Source organism: Macaca thibetana, chromosome 4 (assembly GCF_024542745.1).
Source record: "Macaca thibetana thibetana isolate TM-01 chromosome 4, ASM2454274v1, whole genome shotgun sequence".
Lineage (NCBI taxonomy): Eukaryota > Metazoa > Chordata > Mammalia > Primates > Cercopithecidae > Macaca > Macaca thibetana.
In genome coordinates, this window is record NC_065581.1 from 95,593,206 (window position 1) to 95,608,996 (window position 15,791).

The window sequence follows — 15,791 nt, forward strand, 5'->3', positions numbered from 1 at the left end:
TGCTGAAGCAGCTGGAAGCACAGAGTACCCAGAAGGAGTGAACTTTTGCCAGCAGGATCGGATGGGCATTTCTGACTGTGCTGCAAGAAGTGCACACCCAGTCCCTGGGGGGTGCAGTGCAGGTGGGGGCCCTCCAGGCACAGGTGGGGCACCTGGAGGCCCAGCGTCACAGCTCAGAGCAAGAGTTAGAAGCTGCCTTGAATGGGAACCTCCAGGCACAGGCGGAGCACCTGGAGGCCTGGCTACAGAGCTTGGAAAAGGAATTAGAGGCTGCTAGGAATGCAGAGCTGCAGGCTGTTGCCAGGACCTAAGGATCTGCTCCATAAAGAAAGGGAAGATGCCCCACCCATGGGGACCCTCCAAAACAAGAGCAAAGTTAGCCCCAACAAGTTACACACTCACAGATGTGGATAGATTTTATTTTGGCCAGGGTTGACAGAGAGAAAATCGATAATCAGCCCAATGAAGTACTCTTAACTTTGTGGAGACAGTTGTCTCCAGAGCAGCAATTCCAGAAAATGCCCAAGGGGGAGAAGGACATTGCTGTGTGACCCAGACCCACCCAAGCACCCCAGTTCAAAGACTACATGCTGCAGCCAGGTGGATGTATAAAGCCTTTTTTGTTTGATTAAGGAACCAGATAAGGTGCCCAGCTTGGGGAAACAACGGACAACTGGAGTTCACATGTGGAATTAGTGATCCACTGCTCCCCCACCAGTGTATAGTGGGTGCTGGCACTGGTGAATACTGGCACAGATTGCAGCCTTGTTTATGGGAACCCGGATAAGTTTCTGGGCAAACCTGCTCACATTGACAGTTATGGAGGCCGGTCAGTGAAAGTGAAATCTGTATCTCTGCATCTTGACATCGGCTGTTTGGCTCCCCACTTATATACTGTTTATGTCTCTCCCATACCAGAATACATTCTGGGGGTGGACATTTTACACGGCTTGGCAGCTGTTCTATCACAGATTTGATGAACCGCTTGATGATGGAGACGGTACAGTACCACTACGTGGTGGGCTTAGCTATTGTGTTTTTGTGTTTTTTTTTTTTCTAGAGAGCCAGGAACAGTTTGCCTTCAGGGTAGGGCAACAATGGACTTTCACAGTGTTGCCGCAGGGCAGTATGCATAGCCCCCCTGCCATATGTCATGGTATTGTTAATAATATTGTTAACCTCTGATTCTCTTGCAGATTTAGAAGCAGCAACACTCCTCTTGCCTGAGATTGGAATAATGCGGCCAAGACCCCCTTCCTGGCATTTAAGCAGGCTATTCAGCAGGCACAAGCTCTACAGCTGGTTGACAAGAGGTGCCCATTTGAGCTGGATGTGCATGTAACCACAGATGGTTTCAGTTGGGGCCTGTGGCAGCACATGGAGTGCCTGAGAATGCCAGTAGGCTTTTGGTCCCAACTGTAGAAGGAGCTGATCTCCAGTATTCCTTGATAGAAAAGCAGCTCAGGCTCATGAGAGTGTGACAGGATGGGTTACAGTCGTCATGCGGGCAAGTTACCCAATAGTGGAGTGGGTGCATTCATGAGTGACAAATCCCCGGACTGAGACAGCACAGATACCCACTTTAGCAAAGTGGGTGCTTACTTACAACAGCGAAGTGTGATGAACACAAGCACCTTAGCAGCAGAGTTGCAAGAGGTCTTTGGACCTGTAGTCCTAATGCAAGATAAGGCCATGGGGCCTGAGGCACCCTTAGACCCCAAGCCTTCACCTTTTAAGTAAGGGCACCCCCCCCCATTTCTGATGAGGCATGGCATAAGGATGGGTCTAGCCAGGGTGCTGCTACTGCCTGGACTGTTGTCATGGTCCAGCTAGTACTGACACCAGATGGTTTGATACCAGGTATGAACAAAGTAGCCAATGGGCTGAACTCAGGGCAGTGTGAATGTCGATCATCAAGGAGGTGACACCTGCAGTAATCTACACCAATAGCTGGGCAGTTCATCGAGGCTTAACCTTGTGGTTAACCACCTAGAAGTTACAGAAGTGGCTAGTTGGTCACCAGCTCATGTAGGGCCAAGCCACATGGCAAAACCTATGGGAGGAAGGATGACGTCCTCCAGTCAGATATGAGGACGAATGATAACCTGTTGTTGGCTGCCCCAACACCCCTAAAGGTAAGGAAATAAAAACCTGGCTTAATATACAAAGCAACATTGGGGTAATGTCACCATAGGGTGGTTGCCTGCCATAACCTAGAGTTGTTGTCCCCTGTATTACTGCTGTGGCCCCTGGGTCTAGGGTTCCACCCTGTGGGTGGGTCTCCCCACTAGAAAAACTCCCTTGGCCTAGGGAGTGGAATATATTCCTATGTATCAGACCTGTCTGTCCAGAGACTGTGTGCCCAGAGCCTATGTACAAGGCCTATGTGTCGGATCTGCGTGTTTGGGGCCTATGTGCCCAGAGCCTATGTATGAGGCCTATGTGTCAAACCTGTGTTTCCAAGGCCTGTGTCTCCCTCAGCCTAGTGGGTGGAGTGTAAAGAAAATGGATGTGCTGTGGTCAATAACAGACCAAGGCAGACATCTGGTCCAGCATGACTCAGTGAATTTGGAGTGCGGGTACACAACTCCATTCATTATGTAACCACATCATGTGAAGCACATTAGGTGATTACCCACATGAGCTTTTGCTTGACTCGGAACCACTATTGTCTGTAAAAGGTATAATTACCCTGTTAACGCTGTACATATGGCTCATGCCCAGGCTCACTCCTGCCCAGAGAGAGAGAGAGAGTAAAGCAATGTCGAAACTTTCTACGATTCCTCAAGTGTTTTTCCAGCTACCTGCCACTCTCCCACTAACTCCCCTTGAACCTGTTAGAACCTGACATTAGCATTTGGATCAGTAAGAAGTGAGAGGAAGATCACTCTCACAAATGTGGTTAGGCATCATCCAATCCGTTGAGGGCACCAATAGGACAAAAAAGCAGGAAAAGGGGCGAATTTGCTCCTTGCTTGAGCTGGGATATCCATCTTCTCCTGCCCTCTAAATCAGCACTCCTGATTCTTAGTTCTTGCAGTCTGGACTGGAACTATACCACAGGTTGTCCTATACCACAAGCTTTCCTCCAGCTTACAGAGAACAGATTGTGGGACTTCTCAGCCTTCATAATTTCATGAGTCCATTTCTCCTGAGAAATCTTTCTTTATATCTGTCTCTCTATATCTATGTATTTAGGTTCTGTTTCTCTGTAGAACCCTTATACAAACGGAAAACTCATATGCAACACATGTCTATACCAAATATTGTTCTAAAGTGCTTTATGTTGACTCATTTAATCTTCACAATAACACATAATGTAGGTTATATTATTATCCCTGTTTTAAAGAGGAGGAAAATGAATTCAAAGTAACTTGATCAAGGATATTTGGTAGTAAATGGTCCAACAAGAAATCTGTGGAAATCAAAGTTAATTATGTATAAAAAGGGAATATGCTGCTATGGGGACCACAATAGTCTCCACAGCTCACTATCTTGCTTTCACATATTTCATAAAAGAATGTGAGTTATAGAGGAGAATACTATGCATATAGAAGTGGAATAGGAAAAAAAAAATTGAAACATCTCCCAATGACAAATAGATGATACATACAGATATTAAACCGAATAACTTCCTCTTTGGCATGGTAGGGATTATTATTTTTTCATTATTAAATTAAACATGGTAGCTAAATGTGAATCTAAGAAGCTACAAAATGAGAAGATCCAAAACCTCATGGGGTAAGCAATACGAGGTGCCAGGAGATCTAGGTTCAATTCTTACCATTTAGCCATGAAACCATTATTGTCTTGACCAGCTTGTTTTGTACAATAGATATTAAAAATGCCCCCACTTAGTTTATGTTTGTAGGTTCTTAGTAAGTGAAATAAAAGATAGATGTACATGTATTTGGAAAAGAATACAATTCTCTAGAAGAATAGTGTCTAAAAATAAGTTTCCAAGTATGCATACGTGTTTGCAAAGTTGCCTATATTTATACTAAAGAAAGAGAGGAAAGAGCTCTTGGCAGAAATGGTTCAGGATCCCATTTTCCTACGTAAAGAACAGGGACCATGGAGATTCAACTGGTTCATATTAGTGATCTCCATTCATAGATGAACTGTCACCAGTAGAGCATATTACTGAGAGGAGAAAGAATCATCATGCTTACGTTCACGAACAAAATGAAATCCCAGACAGCCTTCATCTGAAACATCAAGACATTGAAAGGAAAAGGAAATACCTAAATGCTGGCTGGCTTTTGCAGCTGTTTACTAGCCATCTATATACAAAGACATAGAAATTGTAGCACATGTATTCTGAATTGCTACATGCTTCTAGAATCAACAGCAAAAAAAACCCAGATATACTCAATCACATTTGAAGGATAAAATTTTCCATTAGCTTTATTATCTTTTACATATGTAGATATCTCTTTTCAGTGGGAGTCAAAGGTATTTACAAACCACAAAACGTATTTTCTTATTCTTTTTCTTATCTATCAAATACACAAAGGAATAAAAAAACCTTGGCAATGCAATGTTCTTATTAATTGCAGAAAACTTTCAAAGTATATTCAATTCGACAACTTTTTTTTGTTGTTGTTTTTTGTTTTTTGTGGTTTTTTTAGACGAAGTCTCACTCTGTCGTCAGGCTGGAGTGCAGTGGCACAATCTCAGCTCACTGAGCTCACTGCAAGCTCCACCTCCTGGGCTCAAGCGATTCTTATACCTCATCCTCCCAAGTAGCTCACCCAGCTAATTTTTGTATTTTTAGTAGAGACGGGGTTTCACCATGTTGGCCAGGATGGTCTCAATCTCCTGACCTCGTGATCCACCTGCCTCGGCCTCCCAAAGTGCTGGGATTACAGGCATGAGCGACTGCTCCAGACTGCGTCTGGCCCAATTCAACAACTTTTTTTTTTTTTTTTTTTTTTTGAGACAGAGTCTCGCTCTGTCGCCCAGGCTGGAGTGCAGTGGCCGGATCTCAGCTCACTGCAAGCTCCGCCTCCCGGGTTTGCGGCCATTCTCCTGCCTCAACCTCCCGAGTAGCTGGGACTACAGGCGCCTGCCACCTCGCCCGGCTAGTTTTTTGTATTTTTTTTAGTAGAGACGGGGTTTCACAACAACTTTTAAGTTAAGCGAGTATGATTTGTGTTTATTGTGCTGAATATTGTGAGAAATACACCAAAAAGTCTACAAAGACACAATCCAATTAGGGCACCAAAGCAGGTAGGAAACTAAAGATGGTGTAAGACAGTGCTTACACAACAAGAAAATTGCCATGTCAGATGGCCTTAGGTATGAAGAAGACATTTGATCTGAGCCTTTCAGAAGACTTTTACCAGGTGTAGCTGGAAGCAGACATCCAGGGTTAGGGTGCACTGTAAGGAAAAGTATAAGAATAGAATGGAACAGAGTTTTACAGGGAAGACCTGAGAGGATAGAATGGATACAGGAAGAAATGAGAGCCTACACAGAGGGACACAGTTTATAAAAGATATTGAGGCCGGTGGTGGCTCACGCCTGTAATCCCAGTACTTTGGGAGGCCAAGATGGGTGTATCACGAGGTCAGGAGAATGGCTAACACGGTGAAACCCGGTCTCTACTAAAAATACAAAAAAAGTAGCCGGGCGTGTTGGCGGGCGCCTGTAGTCCCAGCTACTCCGGAGGCTGAGGCAGGAGAACGGCGTGAACCCAGGAGGCGGAGCTTGCAGTGAGCCGAGATCTAGTCACTGCACTCCAGCCTGGGTGACAGAGCGAGACTCTGTCTCAAAAAAAAAAAAAAAAAAAGAAAAGAAAAGATATTGAAAGTCAAGCTACCAATTTTAAAAAGATGTTTCAGCCAAACCATTGAAGGATTTTGAAAGTAACCGTTCTATAAATGAAGCTTGGCTTTAGGAAGATTCATCTTACATCACTGTGGGATCAGTTTGAACAGGGAAAGACTAGAGATGATGACCAATCACAGATGACTGCACTAGGGTAGGCAAGAGGTACAGCAAATTAGGACAGAAATGTAGGAATGAGACAGAAAAAAGACATGGCAAATGGTGCAAGAGAAGAACAGGCGGAATTTTATTCTGCAAGTATATAATATCTATAAAATCACAATACTGTAAATGATGTTAATTTGTTTTTGTTTTATAATTAACTGACAGATTATGGAAAATCTGTTACAAGAGAAGAGAAAGGCAACACTGTTCACTTTCACAATATTAAAATAATGGCATTGCTATCAGAGACCAGGAGGCAGAAGGGGGAAGAGGTGATGAAAAAGCTGTGAGCATTAATGTCTTTATCTCTCAATATGGGGGGTCAAGAAATACTGCTCATGTTTGATCAAACAAAAAGTGGAGGTCTAAGCAGGGTTATTGAGGTTCTAGAGTCAACCAGTGAAAGCATTAAAGCTAATATCATAACTAAGTTGGGGGAAGCTAGAGAAGGGATGGTGCGAGTAATATAAATCCTCATGCAAGGAGGTCAACAGACAACACCTAAAGTTGATAAATTGAGAAATAATAGCACAAAGACATTGCTTAGAGCTGTAAATGTTATCAAAACGGCCAAAAAACAAAGAAAGAGAGAGAAAGAGACAGTCAAAAAAAGGAAGGAAGGAAAGAAGGAAGGAAGGAAGGAAGGAAGGAAGGAAGGAAGGAAGGAAGGAAGGAAGGAAGGAAGGAGGGAAAATAGCATGCCTGGGATGGGGCAAGGGGTTGTTATTTTGTCACAAATTCTTCTATAATCATTTGGTTTTGAACCATGTGCATACATTATTTTGATTTAAAATATAAATTTAAAAATTTTTAAATGAATTTATGAGATTTGACAACAGTTTCAACATAAAAGGAAGAGTCAGAGGATGACTAATTTTCACATCTACTTTACTGAGAATTTGGTGGGTGAAACATTAATGTTTATGAAAGAAATCTGAAGAATGAAAGATTTAGAGCAAGGTGAGATAGGGAGTTTGGTTTCACACATAAATTTAAATGTTAAAATGAGCCTTAATGCACTCATGGCAGATGCTACACAGAACTGTAGTCACGCACTTGGGCTGCATGAAAGAATAGATTCATTGCTTGGAGTGAGTTATTTCAATGTTTAAGTGAAAGTATAGTGGAGAAAACATCAACTTGCTTAGTTTGTTTTCCAGACTATCATAACCCAACCTGACATAGAAAAAAGACACTGAAAGATCCCATAATAGTTCAAATAAAGAGAAATGTAGAACACCCATCTTGTGCTTCTCCTTCTGCTGAAGTTCAATGAGTTTAGCCTAAGTTAAGCTAATAGAACAAAAGAGCAGAGATGGAGAGACAAAAGGAAGCATTGTACATTTTAACTAAAAATGCATAAATTACAGTATTGCCTTTTAAACAGCACCAATTATTTTGAGCCATTTTGAAGTGATATCGAATATAAATGTAAAAATGATCAAAAAATTAAACAGCATCAGATCATAACCTCAGTCGATATTTGGATTATTGTAAAATTCTGTTAGAAGCTATATGGCTGATGAGATATACATTGCATACCTAACTTTTATTAACCAATTCAAATGGCCAAGAATTAAAGGTGTATATACATAGCCAGAATCAAGCTGACAAAATGTTTTTCCAAATCAATAGAATCCCTCTGTTGTGCTGGAACTAAAGAAGTTTTTTGTTTTTTGAAGAAAAGTATGAGAGATAAATAATGTTATTAAGAAGAGAAAAATCCTTGCAGCAAGGCTGAGCTTCACAACCAAATAATCTCCTTTCTTAAAATACTCTAGTGGTGAAATAGAGTCTGACTACATTTTTTTTTTTTTTTGATGTTGGATCACTGACAGCTTTCAAATTCTACCTCTCCTTTTACCTTCTTTTGCCCCACATCTGGGCAAGTGGGTAAGAAAACCTGAGCACTCTGGCTGGGCTCAGTGGCTCATGCCTGTAATCCCAGGACTTTGGGAAGCCAAGGTGGGTGGATCACTTGAGGTCAGGATTTCAAGACCAGCCTAACCAACATAGTAAAGCCCCATCTCTACTAAAAATACAAAATTAGCCAGGCATGGTGGCACATGCCTGTAATCCCAGCTACTTCAAGGCTGAGGGAGGAGAATCAGTTGAACCTGGGAGGAAGAGGTCGCAGGGAGCAGAGATTGCACCATTGCACTCTAGACTTGGCAACAAGAGCAAAACTCTGTGAAAGCAAGAAAGCAAGAAAGCAAGAAAGCAAGAAAGCAAGAAAGAAAGAAAGAAAGAGAGAAAGAGAGAGAGAGGGAGGGAGGGAGGCAGGGAGGGAGGAAGAGAGAAAGGAAGGAAGGAGGGAGGGAGGGAGGGAAGGAAGGAAGAAGAGAAGAGAAAAAAGAAAAGAAGGAGAAGGAGAAGAAGAGAGGGAGGGAGGGAGAGAAGGAAGGAAAGAAGGAAATGAAAGGAAGGAAGGAAGGAAATAAAAGGAAGGAAAGAAGGAAATGGAAGGAAGGAAATAAAAGGAAGGAAAGAAGGAAAAGGAAGGAAGGAAGGAAGGAAAGAAGGAAGGAAGGAAGGAAGGAAGGAAGGAAGGAAGGAAGGAAGGAAGGAAGGAAGGAAGGAAGGAAGGAAGGAAGGGAGGGAGGGAGGGAGGGAGGAAGCTTGAGTACTCCCTCCCCTGGTGCTGGTGAAGTTCAAACAAGCCTACCCTCAATAAGCATAATTTTTAAAAAGTCACTCTCCTTTTACTCAAAATTGGAGTGGCTTGGGTGCCTGCCCTGCTCTCCCCAGAAAGTCTTATTATGTGTGCAATAATTTTTTTATACTCATCTGATGCATGCATGTCATCATTAGTCTTGACATCCAAATCCTTTGGGAGTTGGGGACTGATCCTGCCTTCTGCTGGGAAATACAAAACAAGTGGATTTTCATTGCTCATAAGATAAATGCAAAATAATAGTAATGGCTAACACATAGGGCTCGCCATGTGCCAGCCATTGTCCTAAGGACTTTACATTTATCAAATTCATTTAATCTGTATGAAAGTCCCATGAGGTAGGTGATAGAAAATAGTATATTAATCCAAAACTTCATGCCTTTAGCAATAAACGAAAGTTTAATTATTATTATCAACCTCGTTATAAAGTTAAAGATACAGAGTTTCAAAAAGGTAAAGCAATGTTTCCAATGTCATATAGCTTGGAAGGAGCGGGGCAGGATTTGAACCCAGACCCCCAGCTTTAGAATTAACACTTTCATCCTTTTTTTTTTTTTTTTTTTTTTTTTTTTTGGTAATGCTGCAACTCTGATGCACAAATGGCCCGTGAAGATCTGAACAACAGGACATTTGCCTACCTTTGCAGATGGATTCTGGTACTTGCCCTGTTCCCTCTGCCATTGGGCCTTGCCTCTGCTATTTTCTCCCTTCTTTGTCAAGGCAGCTCTTATTCGACCTGAAACTCTCAAGGAAGACTTGTCTGACCACATCCCTCCTCCCTTAATTCTCCATCTATTCCCCAACCAGTTCAAATCTCCTTATTACAAGCTTCACAATATACCATGTGCCTCTCATTGATGTTCTTATTAGCGTGTGAGTTTGCCTTTATTTGTGTAATTATTTGACTCTTTCTTTCTCTAGTAAACCATAAGCTCAGTGACAGAAGGGACCATGTTTATTTTTACTAATTGTTATATTTTATCAATGACTGGCTCTAAAATAGGTCCTTTATAAATGTTATATTTGCTGAATAAATAAATAATGCACAGACATTTCCATTTCACCCAATTATGTACATTGCCCATAACTGGACTGACCCCTTTAGCAGAAATTTATAAGCAAATGGGTTTTGTGGATTGATAGAGGTTTTGGGTTTTTTTTCTTTGACTCTGGAACTGTAGTTCTTATAGTTACTTTGGGGTTTTCTAGAGGGGAAGAAGGCATGTGTTCCTCTTCTGGGGTCGCTTTTACATATTTTGTGAAGTGATTACAAACTCCAGTACTGCCTAACTGGGGAAGGCCCGCTGGGTGCCTCTCCAAGCAGACCGGGGAAGAGATGAGGACCCACCTCTGCACCATCCACAGTGAACTCACTGCTCCCCCTGTGCCCAGGCAAAGATAGTCCATCAGAACTCATGTATGTGCATAAGTATACGGTTCTGATGTGCTGGGATCTCTTTTACTGTTACCTAATTTTTCTTCTGGAAAAATCCAGTAGTGGAGAAAGGTCAAAGTGGGCACTAAATTTAATTGGGTGCTCACTATCTTTCAAGTGCTTTTCATAATTTTAAAATGGAATATTCACATGTCATTGATGCAGCTAATATTATCTCCATTTTACAGATGAGAAACTAAAGAACCTGAGTCGTGTGCTTACTAAATGGCAGTGAGTAGGCCAGTATTCAGATTCAGGTCTGAATGGCTCCAAATGTCATGTTCTCTCTGTCTCAGGGTGATGACATCATTCTGTCTCCTAACTCCAAAAGGAAAGACTGACACAATAGTATCAGGATACAGGAAATCGAGATACCGAAAGGGACACCTTAAAAATTTGTGAGGCAACTTTCTGGCATCACTAAAAAATTCATTTTTAAATACTGTGAAGAGATATTTTTACCTATTAAAAGAAAAGCTTTTCATGTTATATTAAACAATGTTTTAATTAATAATTGCTCAAAGGGAAAACAGGTGTCCTAATTGCTAAAAATTATTTTTGGAGATGAACAGAAAAATAAATAAGTGATTAAGTAGCTCTTTCTTAAAATAAGATGATGATAAAAAGTCCATATTTGCCTCCTTGTTAATAGGAGGAAAGAAACAAATGAGGAAATAGAAAATAAAAGGCTATGGGATTCAGCAATAGATTCTAGGAAAGAGAACCTTCCAGAAAATATCAGAGAGAAAGAAGTAGTAGAAACGGAGAACTATGAGTTGGATTCCTAAGATTTGAGGGCAATCCCGAGAGTGAGAGGGCTAAGTCACAGGAAGTAGGTAGAAATCAGAGTATGTTCCCATAGGCAGGAGGCAGCTCGTGACTGCACAAGGATTCTGAATGGAAACTCTGAGAATTAGTCTTTAGTGGACTGCTGAGAGCTGGTCTTTGATGGTCTGGTGGCATGTGATAATATCATTAGAACAGGCAGGGAGCACAAGTTAGCATCACTTCCTGTGTTCTTCCACTACTAAAAAAAATTACAGTTTACCCTAAGAGCCACCTGGTAGATGCCTAAACGTTCCCTGTGCAGATCTCACTCAATCACCTTGCCTTTTCAATAAAGGGAAACTGAAAGAGAGAAGGAATGCATACTAAGTCCAGCACATCTCGTCACTGTGGCCTTGGAATGATAGATGAATAGGTGTGTGCTGTTTGTTAAAAAACATTCAGTCTGAGTGTAACACAGGAGACATTCAAGTAGATAATTAATCAGTTCTAGGCCATCCATCCCTCACAAGGTTCAGGGGACTGTACCCTTTGTAAGGCTTTTATTTCTACTTTATTAATTTTTATATCTGTTCACCAAAAACAAAGGCAGTATTTATCTTTGCACTTGAGAAAGTTCTGGCACATAATGCATCACTATAAACATTGATTCAATGTAGACGAAACCAGAAACAAAATTTTGTGTCCACATAACAAAATTCATATGAGTCATAAAGAATGAAAAGCGATCCAGGTTTGATTTAGAATGGCTATCAGTATCAATTGCATTCTCTAAAAATGTCTGACATATGAAAAGTACTCAGTTGTATGGGCAACTGACTAAGGACTCAAACTAGCTAATATGCAAATGGAAGATTCATGTTTGAAAAGTTGTGTTGTTTTGAAATACATTTGACACTGAAATCCTAAAGGAATTTGCTTACATTTTGGTTCTATGACTTGGCCCTAGAGACACTTCGCCGTTAGAATAGTCCATAGAAAGTTGAATGAATGTAACTTTTCACATGCCAATATTATAGTCGCAAGGAAATTCTGGCAGTGAAATTTTGTACAGTACCAGAATCTAGAGATTTATGCTAGACTTCACAGGAAACATCTTGTTCTTCACATCCAGTGCTTCCAGAAGCAGGGATGTCTTAGAATATATAACCATATATTAGTAATGTTCTGCTGTGAAGAACACCAGGTGTATGGCCCATGGACAAGCAGTCAGATATAAACGGAAGGCTGCTGAGCCCAGATACCTAAATGTCGGCTTCCTTCACTCAGTGGTCTGTGCAGAAATTCCCTTGTGGAATCAGCAAAGGAACATATTGGTGTACCTTCAAACAGCTGACGTTTTCATGAATGCCTACTAGGAAACAAGTGGTGATAACGAAACCTCCTTGTCAGAAACTCTTCAGCTGTTCTTTTCACCTAGCCCTGGCCTTCTCCACTCAATTTAATTGTCTTTTCCAGCTCCCTCCACCAAGTTTTATTTGTTATTTTTGTGTTTTCTTGTTGGGGGGAGTGAGGTGAGAAGAGGAGGTGGAAACAGTAGAAACACAAAGGAAAAGACCAACTGGAAAATTTACCTTTAAATTACCATCATACTAGATGATAAACGAGTTTATGTAAAAAGATGCCTACTCTAGAAACAGTGACATTTTTGCATTGTACGATTAGTTTGTGGAGTGTGTGTGCCTGTGGTCTTGAGAACCTTCGAAGTGCAAGGGTAGTATTTTTATAAATGTCAGTTGCACTTCTCTTTCTATTGTGAATGCATGGGATTTTGGAAACTGGTACAAATTTGCAGGAAAATTAACTGAACATACATAAGTGAGCCTACTGAGTGCCTAGAAAATCTGCAGAACTAGTCTCTCCAGCCACTGGAAGATTCTGCTTGTAATGTGGATGTAGAGGATTCCAAAGTAGGTCCTAATAGCTTCCCCTGGGTTGTACTTAACTGCAGTGCAACCAATTCCGTAGTCTTGTCAGCCCACGCATGATTCTTCTTTTCTCTATATCTAGTCTCACAGTCATGAACTACTCATTATGACTAATTCAATCTGCATATTTTCATTGGGAATACTTTTTGTATGGTAGGAAAGACATATTAATGCCCCATTATCAAGGCTTAAACAAAGGTCCTACATCTGACATGTTTCACAGGACATTAAAAAAATTTACCTCTGGAGCACAAACAGAGTGTGGCCCAGATTGTCTTAAAACATCTCAGTCACCCGTGTGAGAAGAGTAACCAATTTCAGCAGCATACCTATAAGGGAGAAGCAAAGATGTCCTTACCCAGTACTTTCATAATTAACACAAAGTGGCATCCTTCGTCGTAGGCCCTAGAAGGGGGCTGTGCGGTCAATGAGGTTTTATTCTTTCGGTGTTTGAGGAGAGCTTTGGAAGCAGAACAGAGCCAGGGTGTCAGAAGGACCTGAATCAGGAGAAACAGTCACTGCATTCTGGGTTTTTTGATAAAAGTCTATTGACAGACTCCAGGGCCAACAACACAAAACTTTTCCCAGATATTCTCTCTTTGTTAAAGTTTTCTAAAGGATTCTTTTAAAGGTACAAACTTTTAATTGTTATGAATTTGAAGTTATTTGATAGGTTGCAGATTTCCATTGAACCTACTGCAGGAAAATTTCTAAAGTAAACTCTTATAATTCTTTGTTCTTAAATAAAGTGTTCTTTATCTCTCAGGAAGCTGATAATATGATAGGTGCAGCCTTAAGGACTAATTATACTAAATAGCAGGGCATAACTCAAAAGAGAGACTACATCTATTATGTAAAATTCCCTAAAGAAACATTAGAAATTTTACATGCATTGATTGCTAGTTAGCATTAGAAAGACATTTATGAAGTGACTTCACCAAAACCACTACTGTTTGCATTAGCAAGCAGACAACATAAGCTAACTGATAAGAATGTGGTGATACAATGCAATTAATACAGTTTTGTCTGTTAATTAGTGTTTTCCAACTGTCAAAAGAAGATGCCTTTTAGGAGCCAAACTTATTTTACTGATTAAAAATTAGAATCCATCTTGCAAAGCTGCAATGGACCTTCTTTTGATCTAATTAAAGGGAGAGTGTGCATACTCAAAACTTGTGCCTCTCTGACATAAATTAACATATTCATAAATGAGATAGATAGATATTTTGCAATTAACATGGGACAACAAGAATAAAGCCTAATTAGTAAACATGTTTTCTTTATTAGCTTGCAGGTCAAGCTCTGTTTTATTATAAACCAATAATGATAGAACAGAGTAATTTCTTTTTCAAAGAAAAAATTATTGGCTCTAAAATTGTGTGGCACCGTATCACAGAAATGTGACTCGATTCTTCATTTCCAGACACCTGTTAGCTCATAACCAGAAGAATACACAACTGCTGTTTTTTATGCTCGACTGGAGAATTTCAGCCCAGAGCAAGTTTATGGGTTTCCTGAAGGAGTCCAATTTTACACTTATAACCTTAAAGGCATTTTTACACTGCCTGTAGACACCAAAGGCTCTCTTAATCCTTTAGTGTATATGCTTCCTTCGATGTTGTGCCTTCACAGTTCTCATTAGATGAATTTCTTGGTTACACTTTCAGTCAAAAAGAAGCAGCCTCGGCTCGCCTGTGTACCAAGTATAAATGTCTACCTGCCAAACTAAGTTATTGATTAGGAGCATATTATGGTTGCTTTATCTATTTATTTATTTAGTCCAAACAGTTCCTAGAATCCGATGTCAATGGTCTCTTTCCTCAACCCATTTGTCCCACACTTCATCCTTTTCTGTCTGTCTAGGCTTAAAATGAAGCCAGGAAGTCCCCCAGAAATCAATACACAGAAGAGGATATGTCTCCAACCCTGAGAACATGTCAGATCCTGCCTGGATGCTAGGCCATGGCATCTAGAAGACCACGTCATTCCAGATTGAAATAAATGTTCCAGGTACAGTCTCAGGGAAGAGTTTAATGTAAGAACACAAAGATCCCCTCAGGCACTCACATAGTCTCTTAAGGGTGCTATGGATCAAAGACAACCCAGATCACACAAGTTATATGCTCAGCAGCTGTTTAGCACTGTTAGTTCAACAAAATCTCTATTTTTCTTGCTTCACACTGAAAACACCCTTGTTCATTGCTGCATTCTCTGCCCCAGAATGCTTCTGTTTGTTCGTTCGTTTTCTCTCTTTCTTTCTCTTTCTTTCTCTTTCTTTCTTTCTTTCCTTCCTTCCTTCCTTCCTTCCTTCCTTCCTTCCTTCCTTCCTTCCTTCCTTCCTTCCTTCCTTCCTTCCTTCTTTCTTTCTTTTTCTTTCTTTCTTTCTTTCTTTCTTTCTTTCTTTCTTTCTTTCTTTCTTTCTTTCTTTCTTTCTTTCTTTCTTTCTTTCTCTTTCTTTCCTAAAGGCTACTGTTTTCTGAATTCTTCACAGACTGATTCAAACTACACATTTATTTTTCTGATTTTCTATCACATATATCATCTCCACCACAAAGTACTTTGTTTTTCCTGATTGTTGTTTGCTTGCTAAGATGATCTTCTCTGCTAGGCTATAGGAATAAGCAATTTGGCACCTCTGTGTTCAATCAATTAGAAACTCTTTGAGCTCAGAAAAAAATGTCTGGGCTGTGGTGTGCCTCAGTTTCTTCATCTGCACAATGAGGATGACAATGGTACCTTCTTATACAAGGTAACATACCTGAGGAATTTAATGGAATACCTGGTAGATGTTAGATGCTCCACTGGTGCTAGCTATTTATATTATTATTTGAAATGTTCAAGGAACCTAGCATATCATTTGACACCTATTCATTTCTCAATAAATCCCTTTCTTGTTAACTACATAATTTCTAGCTTAACAGAACCTAAATATCTTGGGGTAGAAAGGACAACACATCCAATTAATCAGATA